This window comes from Acartia tonsa, chromosome 1 (genome assembly GCF_053477335.1).
Source record: "Acartia tonsa isolate MP-2025a chromosome 1, ASM5347733v1, whole genome shotgun sequence".
Taxonomy (NCBI): Eukaryota; Metazoa; Arthropoda; class Copepoda; order Calanoida; family Acartiidae; genus Acartia; species Acartia tonsa.
This window is the reverse complement of record NC_137260.1, coordinates 50730456-50751824: the sequence shown is the minus strand read 5'-3', so window position 1 is coordinate 50751824 and position 21369 is coordinate 50730456. Positions and strand designations below refer to the sequence as shown.

The window sequence follows — 21369 nt, the reverse complement described above, 5'->3', positions numbered from 1 at the left end:
TTCATCTATCAAGGATATACTTAATACTTTCAATATTTTAGAATTTTCAATACGGATTAGTGTTAGAATTGAAATTAAAAAGACGTTTTTACAAGGTAAATTTTATATTATTTGTATTTCTTATCTTTTTGTACTTGGGGCAATAAATCAGAGAAACATTAACTTTTTTTTGAAAAAAAAATATAAATTTACCGAAATTGATTATTTTGCACACTTTAAGGTTATATCTAGAAATCCTATTTTGGGTAGAAAGTTTTGAAAATAAAGTGTAAATATTTAACGATGCAAACTTTTCACATCCAGCTTATAATACACAATATAAATCTTAAGTTTTAGATTATTGTTTGCACTTTTAACAAAGATGCACAGCACAGTCAATGAATAATAAATCATGCTTCTATATAAAATATATAAATCATGGATTACTATAGATAATGAGTCAAGTATTTAATTTTGCAATTGTATGCCGAAAAAAATGATGCATTTTTTAAGCATGCGTAATTAAACCCCTGGGGACGTGGAGCAAGACCTTTAAATTAGGTCCTAAGGCATTAACATTCCAACTAAATTACACTGCAACTCCAAACTTTACTTACTTTAATAAATTACGCCAGTTTTGAGCCAAGGCATTCCCCATACTCTTACTTTTTGTGTCGCGCATCTAACATAATAGTAATAGTTTCAAAGATTTGTGTCAACAACATGGTTTTAATAGAAAAAATTACAGAAAACAGCTTCTAAAGTCCACAACAATTTCAGACACGCGGCTTGTTTTTCATATAATCTAACGTCAGCTGCGCAACCTTGTAGAAGATATTTCTGTCAAATTTACAGTCGCTAGATTTAAATTTAAATGTCCTAAGCCGCATCAAACATTAGCTGCTTAATTCTTTTTGTCAATTATATTGTAGCTCCTGTTTTTAAAAGCGAAGCTTTTCTATAATTAGGGTCGGTACGTCCGTACGCCCGTCCGTCCGTCCGTCCATCCGTCCGTACGTCCGTCACGGATAGCTTTTTTTCGTTAATTTAGGCATGTTAGAATTGTCCTATCGATTTCAAACTTTGCATGGTGATTCCTTTAGTAGTTAGGTACGATGTAGAAAGCGTAGCAACTCTATAATCATTACCAAAATGTCCGTACGTCCATTTTAAACATGTTGATTTTTTTACTTTTTTAACAACTAATTTTTATGTGATCTAATCATTCGATTGATCTGATTTTTGGTATAGTGATTCCTGGGACAACAAAGTATAATGTTTTAAGCGAAGCAACTCTATAATTAAGTCCTAAAAATGTAAGTATGTCCATAAATATTATTCTGTATAAAGCAGTTTGTCAACCAATTTACTTACAATTTTGCTTCGACTCTTATACATTTATATTCTGATTATTCAGTTCTAACAATATATAGGTGTTAATGTCCGTTTGTCCTACCGTTTCAGTGCTTCGCTTTTATGGTTGTTGTCATCCTTGTTTACTATAAACTATTGAAATTGTACTTGGTTAATATTCTAGATTTTTCTTTGACCCATGGAAATAATGAGATTAGCCTAAGATCAAAGCTGAAACTTTTTTCCAATATTCTTTTTAGGAAAAAAGACCAATGATGATATTTTTTAGGCAAAACTTTTCTACAATTAGAACTTAGATATAAGTATGTCATGAACGGTCGAATGACTCATCTTATTCACAATCTTACACTGAAATATAATTATTTTAAAAATTATGTTAATCAGTAGCATAAGATTTAAATAGAATATGTCGTAAAAACACATTTTCTTTAGATGGCAATTACTGACATATTATTGACATACTAATAGCAGGGCTCATTGGCTGATACTTAAACGTATTAACATTTGTTCATTCTACTACCAGAAAAACCTAATATACCAATTTATATTAATGTAGGAAGAGGAAAAAATTAAGCTAAAGAAAGGATGTGGTTTAAAGTACAGAACCGGAAAAAGAATCAGATCCTTAAATTACTGTATCGTTCCTTTCATATGTTGATTAAAAGTAAATACATGAAAAGAAGCGTCCAATATCAAATGCATATTTACAAGGGCAATTATATAGCGCAGGAATAAAAAATAAAACTTTTTCTTGAAAATGACTAAAACCTTATGTGATTAATTCTTATTTTCAAAGATTGATATTCGAATATTTGAAAATATGCATTTGATTTAATTTAAAGTAAATGCTTTTTTAGATAGATGTACAAAAAAACATTTATATAGCAGCTACGCTTTGAGGAAAAATTTTCCTAAATATTATTATAATATCATCCATAAATAATTTATGTAAAAAATGCTTCTAGTAAATTTATTGATATAATAACATTAAATAACCTTTTCATTTGTTACTTTATTTCTATCCTATATAATAAAGAAGCTTAATGTTATTTCTCGTATTTATTCGAATCCGGTGGCTAGGAACCGGTTCTCATCAATACGAAAAAACTATGTCTAGCATCGTATTATATCCAGCTTTCTATATCCGCGGAAAGCCGTTTATAATACGATGCGAGAAATAACTATTAAATGGTTTTGGTCAGTTTTAAGGCTATATTGCATGTTAAAAATCTTTTACTGATTTTAAAAAATGTTACCAATCGACAACAAATATATATTTTAGCTACAAATAATTGTTTTCAATAAACCTTATAAATTACTGTTTACTTATGTTATGTTTGCTATCAAAATCTCTTGATTTACCAAAACTTTGTTACGAGGATAAAGTAAAAGGCAAATAGAAATCATTATCATAAATAAAAGATTGGAGGATTTTTTTTAAAGTGATGTATATTGAACACTCATTGATAGTTTTTCTACAATTGCTATATGTTGCTTGTAATTTGTCTTAATTCTAATTTGGTTTGATTAAAACTTAAACTAGTTATAAATATTAGACATGCCATTTTTTGAAAGGTAAAGAAAAAGACGGTTAAGATATGCAATATATGTGCATATAAAAAAAGAACTTACTTCAAATATAAATGGGACGATTCTATAAGACAATTAATTTAGAATAAAAATCCAAGAAAAAAAACATCTTTTGCTTACTAAATACCAATACGGTCTTATTATATTCTATGGACTTTTGATTTTAGGGTCTTTGATCAAAACACATGATAATTCCACTAATTAGCACAAAATTGAAAAGCTAATACACAAATGGGAACATAAGTTCCTTTATCCCTGGAACGTTAAGATGAATATAAATTTACTTTGATGGAGACACGCTTATTTCCTACCACAGGAAATACATCCACAATCATTCACTTTAAACATTTTAAATGTTTTTCTATTTCTTTTTCAACAGAATCTGTTTCTGTATTTCATCATTTTATTAGGGGCAATTTGTTAAATAAGAGAGGCGCAATGAAGCCTAATACTCCCTTCCATTAATTTTAAAAAATTGGAAGGGTATTTTTTCAGAATTCATTTATATTGGGAGGGCAAATTCTCCTCCCAAACAGCTATAAACCTTCTGAGGATCTATAAGAAGCTTTACTATAAAGAAGAAACATATCAGTTTAGCAGTTAGCGAGATTTTTATAGATAATTGTGAACCATCCTTGGAGATAGATGACAAAATCATTTTTGTTTAAAAATGAAATATATTGAAAAACTTCTTTCATATTAACTTGCATATGAATATTATTTCTTCTGTTACTGCAGTGGTTATGAATTGTGATATATTTGAAATCACGTAAAATTTACCTATAATTAGTGAAAAATTGTAACCCTTTTTCCTAATCTTACTTTTTTTGGTGCTTATCTTTTAACTCTTAATTAACCTAACCAAACTTAAAATAAAATTTGAAAAAATTATTTTTAATAGGCTTTATGTTTCCTGTATGCATTATTACAAAAATAACAAAATAATACTTATTATTGAGTGGAACTTGTGCAAAAACTGTAAGTTATTTTGAAGGAACAATGGACTGTTGTTTAAAAATACAAGGAAAGAAAATTACATTAAAGATTTAAAACTAGTTAGTTATTTGATTTACAAGATTGGCGATTTAGGGTAAGATTCGAACTAATCACTTGCTCGACGACGAGCGAATGCTCTAAATGGTACGCTACACAGTTGTTTGTTTTAATTCCCTTCATGTCATTTTAAACCTTTTATAGATGAATATAAAAGTTCCCATTAAAAACTATTTCATAATACCTTCGTCATTGTCAGTTCGTGTATAAAGCAATTGGGACAAAATATTGAAAAAAATTTATTAATTTTACTAATGGAATAAATGCCATTTAAAATGGTGAAAACTACTATACTACAAAACAAATAAACTCAAATAGAATATAGAATATAAAAATAAATGTGTGAAATAAAGTTTAGAGGAAAAAATACTTAGGAAGTCAATATCCTAAAAATGAAGTCAAACTTACTAAAGGAGAAACACACAAGATGTACACTGACAAGAATTATCATTATAAGCAGTCGCGAAGCTAATACTAAAGTTTTTTTAGATTTAATATGTATTAAGGTTTAGAGCAGAATAACTTTAAAAATATAATTCTTTCTTTAAAAATTATCTAGGTTTAAGTATAATAAAGATCGCACCGAAGTCCTACCAACTAACTTACTTAAGGCATTTATCGAGCAGCCTCGCTGCAATGAAACTTATTGATTCTATCTTAACTCCGTGTATGGTGCAGTTACGGTCGTGCTGCCCCAAATACCAAAATTTATAGGGATACAGAGATAGTTAAATAGAAGATATATCAATTTTGAGACCAGATATAATGATACATTGTTTTTAGAGGCCAAATATGCTAACCCTAAATATGTATGGCCTTGCCTACTTGGGAGATAGATACAAATATTTTGAGATAAGATTACCTAAATATATCTATTTGCTTTCAGACTTTGACTGTTATAATGGGGCAAGATTTATATTTTCTTTCATAGACCAATCACTAAATTCATGCAAACCTGAAACTTTTAGAAGAAGTCAAAGTTATTTTCTAAACTTATTCCAACCTCTTGGTCATAATAAGGGATAAAATGATATCAAATTAGACAAGAAAATATATTTTATCATCCTATTATATACAGTAGTAAGCGTGTTTTGTCTGTCCCGAAGGATCTCACTAACCACTGAACCGATATTGTTCTCCTTCACAGTGATGCTTCTTATAGGCCCTGGGAAGGTTTTAAACTATTTTTGGGGAGGGTATCTTCACCCCCCTCCCCCCAAAAAATTTCTTTTTCTCTTTTGAAACTTAGATTTCAAATGGAATGAGGTCGACTTTTCCTCCTCCTACCTTAAGTGCACCTAGAGGCTTCTAGGGGGCGTAGCCGCTAGTTTATATTAAAAAGTATCAAGATTTTTGTAAAGTTTCCAGGAACCGATAGGAACGATTATTTTAATGTCTGGGAGGATGGGGTACATCACCAACCACCCTTTCAAAGATAAATAGCACTCCCAAAACTCCAAATATTGAATTAAATCAAAATCATCTACCACCTTGTGAGGGCTTTTCTATAAAAGCTAGTCAGTAATAGCGTTTAAAAATGTGTTAAAATAGTGAGATAGCATGACACTTGAGGAGATGATGATGACCTTTAGGTGGCTTAGTGTCACTTCGAGTTCTAGACCTCCTCATGCACATTGAAACATACTTCGCGTCTTATAATTGTGGTGTAAAGCGTACATTGGTCTGATAGACAACTATTCCTTTAATTGCACGACCTTTGTCTGGAAGTTTTAACTTTGCTTGGAAATGGGTTGCACCTGTTTATAATTGTGGTGTAAAGCGAACATTCGTCTAATATACAACTATTCCATTAATTGCACGACCTTTGTCTGGAAGTTCTAACTTTGCTTGGTAATGAGTTAAGCCTGGTTATGGGCCACGGCATTTCCCCTACTCTTACTATTTATGTAGGTACCATTTTTAACTTTGCTTGAAGAGATGCAACGCAACAAGAAAAATAGCACAAATGAGTTATTTTTTTAGATGAACAAAAATAAGAAAAAGTTGGGTGAAAGGGTAAATGTGAACTGCATCTAGTTACAACCTTGTACACAAACTTTTTTCTTCTTATCTAATTATTGGTGTATGCATTACAAATTGTACGCAGGTAATTTTTGTACAGTAAGAGTTTTTACAGTATGGCTTTAAACTGGTTAATATCCGCTTGATTATAAACGATTCTGAGCCAAACTGAAAAATTATGTAGGTATTGTATTATAAATATTTTTAAATGATAATATTTAAAAAAATGAATAACAGTTTTTGTGGCTCGTGCCTTCGGGCCCAATAAAACCAAGAATTATCCTTATGATTTTTAATTTTACTTTCTGCGGAAACATGTCTATAATATGATGCGATAAATTTGGGCAGAATATAATCGTCATATTGTTTTTAAATCATATGGGATGATTCCAGATCAAATAAGAGGTTTAAAAGTAAAAAGAAAAATAAACAAATGCTCTTTGTAATTAAATACTTGATAACCTTTGTTTTATACATATTTTGATAAAATACTGTTGATTAATATTTGTCATATTATTTAGATATAATTATTAATTTCAACATGGGTTATTCATTTTGTGATATTCTTTTCTTATAGATAATTAAAAATTTTAATCAAAGATTTCCCTTTAAGTTAAAAAATAAAATTATTTTATAATCAAATAAAGAAATAGTTTGCTGATATAAAAAAATCTTATTTTTTGCTCAACATTTTTTTTTTCATTTAAAATCATAAAATGAAAGTTTTACATCGATTTTTTCAAAGTTTCAGAGGTGCATCTTCTATGTAACTATCAATAGTTAGTCTGCACAAGTCTAAAAACAAAATGAATTTATTCTGTTCCTATTTAAGATATTAGTCTCAATACATTTGTGGGTTTTTAAAACCATGATGCTTCTCTGTTTCAAAACCATGATGCTTCTCTGTTAAAAAAGATATGGCAGTTCTTTTTATATTACTAGCGGCTATGCCCCTAGAGGCCTCTAGTGGCATTTAAATGTTTTTTTTTAATTCTAAAAATCTATCTTTGGTCAATTCATGTTTCTACGCAGCTCCACTACGCTACGTAGAGACATTCATACGCTATCGACACTATGCGGCAGGAATATTTAATTTTTTTTTTATTTTATTGTGATTTCTCTTGGGAGGATGGTGGTACCCTCCCCCAAAATAGTTATAAACCTTCCCAGGACCTATGAGAATCTACCCTGTTAAGGAGAACCCGATCGGTTCAGCGGTTAACGAGATCCTTCGGTACAGACACACAAACAAACATCCTGTTACTTTAGTATAAGGATACTAGTGCCTTCAACCTTTCTCTAGATATTTCACAATAAAAGGGGTTTCTAGGCAGTTTATTTTTCCCTTCAAATCACCTCTTCAACCCCCCACTCCTTACCCTCCGAAATTATTCAGGTTCCACTTCTTTGCAAGTTGGGTATTTCGCAATTCTGTAAATAAATACTCTTTTGGACTATTATTGTAATTTTTTGAAAATATTTGAAAAATAAGTAATATGTAATACAAAGTAGAATTATGATCTGTCTACAATAACTTAAAATCTCGCTAGTCGCTGATCTGACTTGTTTTTTAACATGGCAACTTTTGTTTTACTCGTTTGGAAATTTCCAAGGCTAAAAAATAGAAATAGGAAAAGCAGAGACTGTAAAATTGGTGAATCTAATATGATTTGAAAGTTGGGAAAGAATAGCATAGTGACTTCATGGTGTATTTATTTAAGGTTATAAATAAATAACAAGGAAGATTATGTACAATGGTCATAAAAATCAAAACTAACTGTGTTAGAATAAAGCAGGAAGCTTTGTTTTTGATGAATTTGATGACAAAGACCAAATTGTGTCAAAAATTATCCATGTGACGTCATCAAAATGATGAAGTTGAGAGGAGAAGTGGGAAAGAAAACCTCTAAAAAGAGATGGATAATCCCTCATTTTTATGTTGTCACATGGATCCTTTTTGACACAAATCGGTCATTGTCAATTTGATTATAACAGCTGAAGGTTTTACAACCCACCAATAAAATTTTAGTCATTTTTTTCATTTGCAGTCGGTATATTTAAAGTTTTGCAACTGGCTATCTCAAAAAAATCAGCAATAAAAATAAACCTCCGAACTAAAACAGTAAAAACACACGTGATGTAAAGATTCAATTCTCTATTTTAGGAAGTCGGAAACATATAAATTGGCCAACCCAAGCCCAAGTCAGCCAGCCGGCTCAGTCAACATCAAATATTAAAACACAATCCTAAATTGTGAGAGTGGACGAAATATGTTCCTTCTTTTCGCCCAAAACTAGTTCATCTCTATACTTATGTTTATAGCTGTTTTTATTAATTTTAGGTAGAAATCTTTTATATATGTAATTCAATCTAATAATTCATTTTAGGGGCTTTTAGCACAGAATGAACATTGGAACAAAAAAATAATCTTCTCTTATAATCTAGATCCTGTCTTTGATAGCTAAAATGTAGTATAGGGAGGAGGGGAGGGGGGATAGAACACATTATATTTTCCCTAAATTTAGAAAATAATATAATAAATTCTGTATTTGATAATTTCGGGAAGATAAATTTAACTTTCAATGTACTATTATTGAATCTTTTGTTATTGGGGTCAAAAAACAGAAAGAAGGAAATCCTGTAAAAAAAACTTTTCTAAATATAAAGATATAAATTGTAGATTGGTAGAAAGGGAGAGAATAAGAGGGTAAATCTTTTACACACTATTTTTGAAACTTTTTCTATAGATAAATCTTTTTGTAGGGTCTAAATGCAGTTTAGATATTGGTTATTAAAATTTCTTTACTATAGTTCTAAAGAACACCTAAATGTAGATGGGGGGTGGGGAGGGGGGTTTCAACGCAACCTTTACTTTTAATTCCATAATAAAAAAGAAAGAAAAAATATTTTGGGAGGTTAATTTTTTCTAGGACGATTTTTCTTGAGAGGGTGGTAGTACTCTCTCTTAAAATAGTTATAAACATTCCCTGGACTAATCAGAAGCTTCACTACAAAGGAAAACCATATCGGTTCATCTTGTTCCTTTTATAAAAAGGATTGTAAACTAATATTAATCTATAATACAAAGTAGCTTGATGTCTGTCCGTCTGTCTGTCAGTCCCCTAAGATCTCGGTAACCACTGAACCGATCGGATTCTACTCCTATTCCTACTGTCCTTGTAGTAGTTTAATGCTATTTTCTAGGGGGATGGGACACCCCCAACCCCTCCAAAACGAAAAAAAAATCCCCCCCATTTTTAAAAATTATTTGAAATTAATGGTGGCAGCTCCAGTAGTACTATTTTTTTTAAATTACCTCTTGTTGCAAAGCCTCTGTAGGCTAGGGGCGAAGCCGCTAGTATGCATAATAGTATTATCATTTGTAGATTTATGACTTGAAACATGTCGAGGTCTATGATAGTGTTTTGTTTTTATTGAATGTATAAGTTAATCTAGTAATCGTCCTAGTCTGTTGAGCACTGACCCTCCTCCTTATTTTTTATTGAAAATAATAGAGAGAGTATATGTAGTTTTTTTCTATTACTAATTTCTGCGGGAGGTCCTAATCCAGCGAAACCTGTACCTGCATTGTTGTAACCCTGTATTGCTACCCAGTATTACATGACCTAACCTGACCTATATTTCAATTGAAATAATTTAGGGGGTTCTATGGTTATCATGACACATTGAGAGGGAAAACGCCGTCAATTGTAAGAATACAATGATCAACTCTTTTGTTTTGTGTTAATTACATAATACAAAGCCAGTGGACAATTTGTCAGAAGCGGAGCTACTCTAAATTTTAGGTAGATTGCATTAGTAGTACACACGGACTTTTCATTATTATATAACATAGACATTGTTCTTGTATCTTAATCATACTTACAAAATCATCCAAATAATTCATGTATCATACAAGTTTTTTTAGGTCTTTAAAACATCTAATATTAATCTGTAAAACATTACTTCAATTATGTAATGAAAGAACAATTACAGAAATTGAAATATAATTTAGCTGAAGAGTGTATGTGTGTGTGTATATATGTATGTATTGTATATGTATGTGTGTGTTTGTGTGTGTAGAAGTGGTAGGTTAACTTGTTCTCATGGGAGATAAAGTATTCATGGCGAAGTATCCTTTCTGTTAAAATGAGCCCAACCCCCAAAACGATTTAGTTCACAATATAAAAAGTTGTTAATTCTCATGTCCTAATAGAAAAATGAATAACAATAAAATGTATCAGGGTTCCAGGGACTATTTGGACACAGTCCAAATTAATAATATTTCCTACAACTTTTCAGGATGCAAGTGACAAAACGGCTGAACGTTACGATCGTCATAGCTCAAATAAGAAGGCTTAATCTACAGTAGCACCGAAAAGTAATGTATAGGTTGTACCTAGCTGAAAAAAAAATCGGTGAAATCAGCGTTTTTCGCGCATTTTCGTTAATATTACCAGCGGATCTATCCCTTTTTATCTTAAAGTTAAAGCGGATGAGGGGGGGTAGGATTGTTTTCTTCTTATAAATGCAGTGATATTGCCCTAGGAAGTTAGAATACAATTATATACATTGTACAATGTATATATAACATATAACCCTTTAACTCAATAAGAGATATATCGGGAAAAAAAAGGAAATAAAGAAATGTAGCTTATTCAAATAGAAATGTACAAAAAATGTATGATCCACGTTAAAAGAATATCTAAATCTTTTTGCAATTTTACAAGAGAAATTCACAGTTTTATCTTAAAGTCAAATCAAACTCTTTTTTATACACTAGCGGCTTCGTCCCTAGCCTCTAGGGGCTTTGCCCCAAGAGGGATAAAAAAAAATTATATTTATTGTTTTTAGTGAGAGAATGTTGCTATTCTTTCATTCAAAATAAATGCTGGAATAAAAAATAATAAAGGGCAGCCTGTGGCAGCCTGTAGCAGAGCAAAATAAAAAATAAGGGGGGGATTTTTTTGTTTTTGGGGGTGTCAGGGGTGTCCCACCCCCCCAAAAAAAAGCTTAAAACCACCACAGGACCAATAGGTATATACCCTCAAGAGTAGAATCCGATCGGTTTAGTGGTTACCGAGATCTTAAGCTTCAGACGGACGGACGGACGGACGGACAGACAGACAGACAGACAGACATCGTACTACTTTGTATTATTGATTGTAATAACTAATGCTCGCTTGTCTAATTAAGAGCAAAATCTTTTAGCTAAATAAGCCATACTTTTTCGTAACTGGACAAAGAGTCTAAAAAATCAGCCATGTGACGTCAAAAAACTGATGGATTATCCATCTCTTTTTAGGGTTTTTCTTTCCCACTTCACCTCTCATCTCCCTCATTTGTATGACGTTACATGGCTGATTTTTGAGACACTTTGTCCATTTACTACTTTTTCTTTTAAAATACTCTATAATTACATCTCTGCTTTAGCTGCCTTGTTTCCTAAAGGTTCTCTTGTTGAAACAGTTTAATTTCTTGCTTTTCTTTCCTCATTTATACATAGTTTACCCATTTCAGCTCTTGTTACTATTTTTGGTTAAATAATATACCTTGTTACTGGATGAATGTACGCGGATCTGCTGCGGCCCAGAAACCAGCGCGGCCAGGTCCGCAGCGATCCTGCGGACGCGGCTGGCGAACTGGTCGTAGTGGAGGGGGCACAGTTGCCGCTCCCACCACCCTTCTCCAACCCCAATACCGAGACTGAGTGTTTCCTAAGATCATTGAATATTTACTTGAAGACTCATTCTCTATCTTTAATTAAAGTACCAGGATTTATATCTATAAGTACAATAATCCGCTAAGATCTTGTACCAGTAGGACCAATAACTTAGCAATTTTTAGGAAAGTTTTAAATTTGTCCTATAAGGGTTAATGATTATGTGAGAGGGTTGCGACAACCCCAAATTTAAACATGGCCCCGAGAAAAAAATCCCACGATAAAAAGAACTAATTTCTTTCTTTATAAAAACAATAGATCAATGAGAGTGGGGGATATTTTACAAAACACATATAAATGTATGCTTTGCGTTTTAAGTTCCGGCCATCAAGTAAATGTTCAATTCCTGAGGTAGGCCTTCTTGTTGTCCTCTGCCTGCATCATGTATATCCTCTCCACCTCCATGTCCATATCTCTGTCGTGCTTCATCTCAATGTCCATGTCCTCCACGCTTGTAATCAGAATAGCCTCTGAGGACGAGGTCGATTCTGTAAAAAAAATACAGTCAAATAAAAATCAAAAAGGTGGACGCATTCCTTACTACCCCCTCCCCCCGATCTTTAAGTTGATAAACATTATCAAAATTCCTTCTTTTCGTTATCTTGTATGTACTTCTGGATATTGTCATACTTGTTTATCAATATTAAAAGTATCAGAATGTTTATGTGGTGTCTTTAGCTTCAGATTTCGAAGTGGTTCTTCTTTATAGTGAAGCTTTGAGTAGGGCATGGGAAGCTTTCTAACTGTTTTTAAGAAGATACCTTCCGAGAAAAATCGACGAAGGAAAAAAAACCTTAACTTAAATGTTTTAAAACCCTTTATTTTTTTATAATTACAGTAGATAGGCCTATAAGTACGTATCCGCTAGTAAAAGAATATAGAATTTGGAATAAACTCAATACATATACAAACAATACATGTTGAATAATTTAAAAGTAAAAGAATTCTTTATTGAAAAGAAAATTATTGTTTTGAATTTGCAAGAGTTGTTTTTACATTCTAAACTTTATACACTTTCTAACAGTTATAACAAATATTGATAATATTCATAACAAAGTAAACAAGAATGACAAGCTTTCATACTAAAATAACAAATATATATATGTATTTATGTCTGCTAAAATCTCGTTAACGGCTAGACCTCTCATTTCCCAATTTCTGGAGAATTTTAAGAAAGGATTAAGGCTATTTTAGAGGGGGAATAAATTCGAAACCTGCCTTTACATGTATGACCCCGTCCCCGATAATTTTACATCTCAAACCCGCCAGACCTTTCTAAACCTATACAATGGGCGAAGCCACTTATCATTATTAAAATAAAGACCAAAAGCGAAAGAATATTTTACAAAAAAAGCTATGCTGATTTTAATAAAGCAGTGTCATAATGTTTGTATGGACATTTATATTATACTAACAGTGCAACAAGCAGTTTATATTTTAGAGAAACTTCGCTTTTAATAATCCTTCAGGTATATAAATATTACGCTGTATCTATAAATAGATTAAAGATAAATATGAACTGTACTGTACGGCTCTCTTATAATTGAGAGATAATAGTGTACAGAAACAAGGTAAATAAATATACTACAGGTATTAGGCTGAACTAGAGCACTCTCAGGGGAATGAAAAACCGTACTAATTAGCCATAAGTGCAAGGCCCCCAACTAATCATAAGTTGGTTGAGCTCTCTGGTCGAAATTTCTTTTCTTACTCATCATGGGGTAATGGCGCAATGGGTAGGGTGTTGGCCTGGTAATCTAAGGGTTCCCGGTTCAAGCTCCGCCACGTGCAAAAATTAACTCTGATGAATTGAGCCATACTGATGAGCCCTAAAAGGGCGAAACACTGTGTCTATGAATATATATGCTCGTTCGGTCAGGTATTAGGCTGAACTAGAGCACTCTCAGGGGAATGAAAAACCGTACTAATTAGCCATAAGTGCAAGGCCCCCAATTAATCATAAGTTGGTTGAGCTCTCTGGTCGAAATTGAAGGTGAAGGGGAGGTTGTTGGCAGAAAAAGATACAATCAAAAGACAGTTAAAGGTGAAATAGCCTATACTATCATGGGACCTATGTGAAACTTGAAGAAAATAATCAGTTCAATGCTTAGCAAGATTTTAAAGGACAAAAAGCCTACTTTTTTTCTCCGGACCCGTGCTCAGGGAGGAAAGGGACATTGGAATATTTATTACACTAGTCTCCAAAGTTTTATAGTCAAGTTTTATTATTAGTTGGCTCAACAACTTTGGGGACTTTGATTTTATATTGTTTGTTTATTAAGTTGAATGTCAAATAGTTTCAACCACTAATTATGATCTTCAGTAGGGGTAATTTTGTTTAAAATTATTGGGAATGTATATCAATTTATCGGCCATTGTCTTAACGCCTAAGATTCCTGGGTTATGCTATAAGAAATACCTGAAGATGTTTGCGGAGGTTGAACAGCCACAAGTACGTCCGCCTCTATACTTTCTCCGACAGTGCTGAGAACATTGAAACAGCTCCGCTGGCGGAGCAACGCCGCCTCCGAGTGCTGCCGCCGCAGAAATTTTAATTTTAGGTTCTCCTATTTAAATCTATACTTAATATTTAGGCTTTTAAAATGGGATTAAAGTTTAAATTATTTACAAATGGTTAATGTTATTACCATTTTATAAAAGTAAAAGCTATAATAGTTATTTATTGCATCGAATTATAGACAGCTTTCCGCGGAAGGCCTGGTCTAACAAAACATGTATTATTTTATTATTCGTAGAAAAATCAGTATTACGATGCAGTACATGATTTTTATCATGGCTGACAATCGGTTCTAATCCAGCTGACATTAATCAATTTCGAAGTCATACTGGAAAGACTTTCATGGCCAAATAATAATACACTTTAAGTATCAGTGCTCAACAGGCATTTCGTGTAAAAGCACCTATATATCACCTGTCCATTCATCTATATACAATTATTCAGAATAATTATTCATTTTCTATCAAAGGATTATAAAATTTCGTGGAAAGACTTTCTTGTTATTCTGCATAGCTAAGAGTAATCTTGGATTTATAGAGGATAATACAATAATATTGAATCAGCAATGTGTAACACACAATTTCAAGTAATCCCATTTCAACTTTTTACATTTTATCAAATCAAATGTCAATAATTAGTTTGCATGGCAAATTAAGTTTTTGTCGTCTGCTTGTGTTAACAAACAAACTGCCTAGTATATTCTCAATCACTAAGAAAAAACGTAAGGAGAATTTTTAAAATTTTTCTCCTTTCTCTTTTAACCTTATATTCATTGTAAATTACTAAATAATATGTATTGACCGCGGATACAGAGAAAATTCCTATTATTCGATTTTTCTCAAACAAAATAAGCAGATTTTATAAATAGAAAAAAAGAACAAAAACAATTTTGCTTGACTAGTAAAAAGTATGGAATTTTTATCCTGAGTTGACGATTTTGGAACAAAACTTTGTTAATAAATTTAATGTACATAACAAATTTACATAGATTACATATTATTTTATATAATTCAGATCTAGATCTATCTTACATAATTAAACTTTTTAAATCTTTAAATAATTTTGCATGAAAGATACATAAGAATATTTTGTATAAGAATATATGGGCCAAAATTAATATAAAAATGGATGACAACATCCATAAAAGGGAAACTCTGAAACGCTAGGACAAACGAACATTAACATTTGTAGAGTGTCAGAAATGAAAAATCATAACATAAATGTATAAATGTCGAATCAAAATTGTAAGTAGATTTGTTTAAAAACTGCTTAAATACAGAATAATGTTCAAGGACATACTTACGTTTTTAGGACTTGAGAGATTCTTCTCCTATAGCATTGTACTTTGTTGTCCTAGGAATCAGTATTTCAAAAATCAGATCAATCGCATAATTTTATCACATAAAAATTTGTTGTTAAAAAAAGTAAAAAATTACCTTGATTAACATGAACGTACGGACATTCTGGTAACGATTATAAAAATGCTACGCTTTCTAAATCGTACCTAACTACTACAGGAATCACCATGCAAAGTTTTAAATCTATAAAATCGTGTTATAGGCAGCTTTCCGCGGATAATAAATAGAAAATATAAGATTTTAAAAAACCCCTCGGTCAAAACTGGTATTAATTTTAGGATTTTTATTTTAATATTCGTAGAAAATTGTCTTTAATACAATGCCATAGGCACATGATCCGTGGTAATGAATAAAAAAATGTACATGTATTGAATAGTCTATGCTAATCCAAGAACTTTGTTTAAAGTTTAACCAAAACAACTTTATTTTTTGCTTTCAAGGTCCAGGGATAGTACACTTAACCTTAAAAAAATTTTCCTCCAATGTGATTGTCAATAAATATTCACTGACCTTAATAACCTAGAGAGAACAAGATAAATCATTAGATCTTATCATGGTGTATCACTGAACCAATACACCTTGCTATTAAAGTGAATGGTTACGCGACCAAACGTCACAGAAACAACTAACTATTGGATTTCACATCCTTTGTCTGAAAATCTTATGTGTACAACGTAATGAATTTTTCCAGTTTTGGTCAAGACATAAGTAGCAGACGCAACCATTTTTATTGCCTTTAGTAATCACGCGGGATGGCCCGAGCTTCGAACCTATCGCCTACCAGGTAACGAGCGGATTGAGAATCGGAAAAGTTAGAGGCAATTACAGTTTCTTTCGTCGCTATATCCTTGTCCCTGATTAAAGGTAAGTCTTTACTTCACTCTTACGTCACAGCCAAACTAACTTTTCAAATTAAAATCTAATTTTAAAAATGTATTTATCCTAGTTTTGTATCAAACTAAATTTATATTCCATGTGTTATAGTAAATAAGATTGTAATCTTAATTCTGATCAACAAAATTGTATAATAATTTTTTTAGATAGATTGTCTAGTAGGGTTTCGGATCCAATTCATTTCCGCTGGATAAAAACCGGTTTCGACCACTTATATTGAAAATATATGTACAGAATTGCATTTCTACAATTTTCTATAAAAAAAATAAAATAAAATCAAGCCCATCTTTGTTGGTCCGGGCCTTCAGACCCTCAGGGCCAACAGAACAGAAATAAATATGATTTTTAATTTTATCATCCACGGAAAACTGACTGTAATATCATGCGATAAATTTACATTTCCAAGAAATGTAAGATTGTGAAGAGGAAGAACTTAAGTCCTAAACTATTATTTTACCCTATATTTGATTGATAATGTAAAATAATAAATGTTATCATTCATAGTTAACCTTTAATTTCCTATTTTTCTCAATTTACAAAAAAAATATCCAACTATCCATCAAAGTTTAATTATTGGGAAAAAGTTGGGACAGTTTTTATCAACCTTTTTCTCTCTTTATTAATATCAAGTTTCAGGGATAAAAGGAAATTAAATTAGAAAAAAAATATTTTTACCAAAACAAAATATTTTCTTCATCTTTTCCGCAAGTAGATAATGATTTGGCACAACATAATACCAAAAAAAATGCATGCAAATTTTTATCTGCAAGAAGAATTGCATCCCAATTGACAAAAAAAAATGAGTTTAAAATTTGTCTTACAGTACAATATCCCTGTATATTTGGCAAATTGTATCTGACGCTGCCAAAAAATAGTTTTGAATACAACATAATCATTTAGCAAAATAATATATTTTTTTTGTAGGAAAAAGAATTTTATTTATCCCTTTTCAATTTTTTACTTACGGAGGGAGGGGACATTTTGCTTTTTCACTAGTCCTCAAAGTTTAATAATAATGTTTTCTCGTATTCATTTGAATCCGGTGGATAGGAACCGGTTCTCATCCATACGAAAAAACTATGTCTAGCATCGTATTATATCCAGCTTTCTACGAATATAAAAATGTACAATCAAAAGATGAAAACCAGTTTTTTTAGCCGGTGCCTCCGGCATCTCGTGGCTAAAAAAACTAGTTTTAATCTTTTAATTGTACATTCTATATCCGCGGAAAGCCGTTTATAATACGATGCGAGAAATAACTATTATTTTCGTTGGCTTAGCGACTTTGGGAAGTTTAATTGAATTATGATTGTTTGGTTCATTAAGTTGAGTGTCCTTAAAATAAATCAACCACTAATTGTAATCTAAAGAAGGGGTAATTTTGTGTATCATCATTGGAGATTAACATCAATCTTTTTTAGATCCCTGTTATTACTGAAGTCCATCTTTTTCTTTTTCTTCCATAAACTTTTTAATGAAAACCCTTATTAGTTTCATTGTAATAAAAATTAGTCTTTTTGCAAATTTCATTATTGCACAAGAAGAAATTTGTTTTACATATTATTTCAAAATTGTTATATTTATTATGTGTTATGTTCTAAGTTCATAAAATAAGATAATGGTTTAATTCAAAGAAAAAATCATGATTGCTTTAGAGAAATAATAAAAATTACGGATTTATTTGAACATGATTACTACTAAATGTATTTAAAATTGTGCGTACAGGAATCTTACGGAACAAGCTAAAGGACGATATACTGATTGAAAAACCCCTATTACGATCAACAAAGTTACTCCTTTATTAGATAAAAACTTATTATTAGAAAAGTTTGGACACTGAAGATTTGTAAGACCTAATCAAAAAAAGTCGTCAAAATTTTTAACCTTTAATGAATGAAAAATTCAATTTATGACACTTTGGAGACTAATGAAATTTAAAGTCCAATGTACCCTTCAACCCTAAATGTATTAAGTAACCAAACTAAATATTAAGCATGGTATGGAAAATATGTGTAAAACAACAAAGAATAAAAATACATAAAAACTTCCTGTTACTTTTTTATAAGGATATATTGATTTGCACAGACTTACGTATAAAAAAAATCCAATAAATTTTATAGCAGATATTAAGTATTAATTTCCTTGTTCAATCCACCAAGCCTTGTTTCTTCTTTTTTATTCTCAGTTTTGTTTGCATTGATATTACATTTAACTTCTCCATTCTCAACTTTATCAATATTGTTTCTTTTGTCCATAGCATCGCGAGACTTCTCCACTCGATCAATCAAGTCTGGATTAACTATTGCTTTTAATTTGTCCAATTTACAAAACAAATACCTTTTAAAAAAAAACAATATTTTAAGTAGCGAAACTAATCTGAAAGTAATTGCGTTTCAGTTTTGTTTTCATTGGAAAACTGAAGTTAAGCATAAAGAAAGAAAAAAACAGATTTTTACACATAGTTTTAAAAACTTTCAAAAATGTATATAATTATGTGAAACCTAAACATGCAGTGCATTACAGAAGAAAATATATACACTATTATTACAAAGTAGTACCGTTGCTAAAATTTTACTTTTATATAAAAGCAATTCCTAGAATATCTTTAGTTGGAATCATATCCAGTCTTGAAGAATTGGTCTTCTCATTTTCCTTCCCCTTTTTCTTCTCCATCCTCTTGTCATGGGGAGGGAAGACCTTGTCTTCTTCCATGATTAACCTGGCGGTCAACAGAACAAGAATATCCAGCACAACTTTACTTTCAAACAAAAGGCAGGGACTAGAAGCGACAACCAAAGAATGATTTTTAAGAGAAAAAAAAATTAAATTTCTTTGGCCTAATTTTTTTTGCTTAAGAATTGTACAATTAGAATTCAGACAGCAATATATTTTGAATCAATAATAATGATTATTAACTTTACAAAAACAACGGCTCGCTGCGTAAATTATAAAATATAAGGAGTAAAGCTTTTTGTCTGAAGCAAAAAAATTGAAAATGACTGGTTCGATTTCAATGTGCTTTCTAGGGAAGGTTTATAAATCGTTAGGGCCACGTTTAGGCTATTAGTCCCCCCCCCCCCTACACACACTAAAAACATCATTCAATAAACGATTTTAGCATAGAAAAATAAAAAGAATTTTAGTTTTTCTCGAAAACAGCTTTTGCTATATTGAAATGTTGATGTTTTTACAGTAAATAATTTCATAAATTTTTAGATAGAAAATCTCAAATTTGTGGACATATTTATTAAAGAACAGCATATATAAAAGGTTAGTTTTAATGATTTATTTATATTATTATTCAAAATGAAGCGCTTCTTGCATTTTAGTAATTAATAAGGATGATATATTTTGTAATTGCCAAGAGCTTAAACATCTTTATGTGCTATAATAATTTTGTGCATTAGAGTTACGTGCGACCTTTGTGCTTGTAAACAACAGACCATCATGATCAAGTTTTGATAAAGAAACTGGAAGAGGCCTTTAGGTCCACTTGATGGAAGTAGGGAGTGTCAACCCTTTATTTTACATGTTAGGTTTTAAAGAAAAAGTAAAAAAAATGTGGGTTTTTTTCTCTTAGGAGGCTGGATATTAAAATACATATAAACCTTCTTAAAGAAAAATCAAAATCTTCTCTGTTAAGAAGAAAAATATCGGTCTAGCGGTTAGCGAGATCCTATGGTACATACAAAAAGACAAACATCCTGTTACTTTATACATAGATGTAAAACAAAGGTAAGAACTGGATATATTCCTAAGCTTTCCAGGAACATTCATTTTTAATCACTAGCATTATCACTTTGTCACAAAAAAAGAACCTTTATCTCACTGTTCTAACTTTAATTTCTTCTCACAGAGGAGTAGTCACTTCATTTTAAGAAAAGATTTATTAGCATTCTTGGTAAAGAAATGACAATACTTTTTAAGGGGCTTTTTTAGTGGGGGGGGGGGGGGTTATAGTTATAATCCATCCCAACTCTATGAGAAGCTACATTGTAAAGGAGAACCATATCGGATTATTCAGTAAAAACGACTGTTACTTTTATATAATGATGAAAACCTTTTAATTTCGCAAATATTTTTTTTACCCTGAATGCTAAAAAAACCTTAAACAAGTTATCAACTGTGCACGCCCATGTCTGACTGTAAATGTATATTTTAAGATGTCATGTTTGACTCAATGACTCAAAAAATTTTAATCTGATGAAATCTTTGTAATACTTTTAATTTGTTAAATATTTATGATAAAGAAATAACAAAACATTGTCCTTATTAGCTTTTTATGCGTGTTGATTTGAGTAATCACCCCAGTCAGTTAGAAGAACGTATTAAACAAGCCTTGCAATTCTACTTATAGATTGTGTCTTTTTATTTGATGAGGATTAATTAATCCTCCAATTACCTAGTCCTGTATAATAAAGGTACTAAGAAAGAGAAGGAATGTCTGATTGAGCCAATAGGAGAATCGCATCGGTACATACATTTAATTTCATTGGTTAAAATTTTGTACACATCTTGTTACGAATGCATGTTTTTTTTCATTTCATACATAGTTAAAAGTCAGCTGTAAACAGTATATTTTCTTAGTAGAAAGCTTTGCGGAATCAGAATTAATTGCCCAAAAATTTCGTTTAAATTTGAAAGCTTAGTAACGAGGTGGATTCTTTAAAAAAAAGTTAGGCTGGCTACTCGCTGGTGAGGCAAAATTATTTTTGTGAAAAATCCTCCAAAATCGAATAAAAAAATTTACAAAAATTAAATAAAATCTTGAAAGGGTTATTAACATATGATTTTGTTTAATTTTTGTAGATTTTTAATGTGCTTTTGGATGATTTTTCACAAAAATAATTTTGCCTCAC

General features: G+C 31.1%; 1 protein-coding gene across 2 annotated transcripts in view; it reads right to left on the bottom strand.

Annotated features, from left to right (window-relative positions):
- LOC145323275 (3',5'-cyclic-AMP phosphodiesterase 4C-like) overlaps positions 1–21369 on the bottom strand; it is a 325817-nt gene that overhangs the window by 276304 nt on the left and 28144 nt on the right. Inside the window, exon 1 of one of the 2 annotated variants that reach the window (XM_080165748.1) lies at positions 11571–11703. The exons of the other annotated variant lie outside the window; for it this stretch is intronic. The gene's annotated coding sequence lies outside the window, so the exon portion shown is untranslated. Of the gene's footprint in view, positions 1–11570; positions 11704–21369 lie in introns of those variants that run through there. 2 annotated transcript variants of the gene reach the window in all.